At 47.7% G+C, this 1,389-nt stretch overlaps 1 pseudogene; it reads right to left on the bottom strand.

Annotated features, from left to right (window-relative positions):
- Nucleotides 1–212: 212 nt before the first annotated feature.
- On the bottom strand, nucleotides 213–343 carry LOC120929933 (annotated as a pseudogene).
- Between the last annotated feature and the right edge of the window lie 1,046 nt (nucleotides 344–1,389).

Genomic DNA, 1,389 nt, shown 5'->3' with positions numbered 1-1,389 from the left:
CTACCCACAACCCCTATCTCTCCCACCTAATCACATTCTGGAAGTACTACCCGCTCCTTCCCGTTTAAAGGAGAAGCAAGGGTTCCCTCCAGAACAACTGACTGGGGCAGATACCACCAAATCCAGGCCAACGGCCAGGGACCCGGCCTCTTGGCTTCGACCTCATGCCTCTCTGTCCTGATCAGAAGGCTTCCACCTCCACGCCAACAGGCTTAGCGTCCGCCGACTGCCATCCCTTTCCCCCTGCCACAGGGTACCGGGGACAGTCAGCTTAGCACCACCTATTGGCAACTGATAAGAACAGATACTACACTTGATCTTAGCCAAAAGGCCGAGAAGCGATATTTTAAATGTTTGCTGTTTAATTATTTAATATTTACTGCTGATCTTATAATTGTTGGTGTAGTATGGAGGTGGAGGGCTGAGCAGTCCCATGTCACTTGGATAAAGTTATGCATGTGACCGAAGATTCTGAAAGAAAACATGTGACCCGGGGGTATCTGCACATACCTCGTTTCAACTTGTAGGGTACCTTTGAGCGCTGAAACTTTCTGTATGCAAATGAAACAGGCAGGAATGAAGCTGAATGAGAATTGTTATGGCCACAGGGGTGGTGATGTAAAATTGGAATTTCAAGATGGCTGTCTGGGTCACTACTCTACTAAAATATAATGGGCCAGATCCACAAAGAAGTTACGCTGGCGTATCTATTGATACGCCGCGTAACTTCTAGGATGCTCCGGCGTATCTTTTTTCTGTATTCAGAAAACAAGATACGCCGGAATTTTGCTAAGATCCGACTGGCGTAAGCCTCTTACGCCGTCGTATCTTAGTTGCATATTTACGCTGGCCGCTAGGTAGCGCTTTCGTAGATTTACGCGAGGAATATGCAAATTAGGTAGATACGCCGATTCACAAACGTACGTCCGCCCGGTGCATTTTTTTACATCGTTTACGTAAGTTACCCCTGCTATATGAGGCGTACGCAATGTTAAGTATGGACGTCGGGCCACCGTCAAATTTTTTACGTTTTACGTCGTTTGCGTAAGTCGTTCGCGAATAGGGCTGTGCGTAAGTTACGTTCACGTCTAAAGCATTGACGATTTGCGGCGTAATTTGGAGCATGCGCACTGGGATTCTTTCATGGACGGCGCATGCGCCATTCGTAAAAAACGTCAAATACGTGGGGTCACGATTAGTTTGCATAGAACACGCCCCCAACCAGCCTCTTTTGAATTAGGCGGGCTTACGCCGCCCAATATACGATATGCCGCCGTAACTAAAGGCATAACTTCTTTGTGAATACAGTACTCGCCTTTCTAAGTTACGGCGGCGTAGCGTTTCTGAGATACGCTACACCCGCCTAAAGATAGGCGCATGTACGTGGAT

This window comes from Rana temporaria, chromosome 2 (assembly GCF_905171775.1).
Source record: "Rana temporaria chromosome 2, aRanTem1.1, whole genome shotgun sequence".
Classification (NCBI taxonomy): domain Eukaryota; kingdom Metazoa; phylum Chordata; class Amphibia; order Anura; family Ranidae; genus Rana; species Rana temporaria.
Note: the sequence above shows the minus strand (reverse complement) of the source record. Positions and strands in the feature narration are given on the sequence as shown.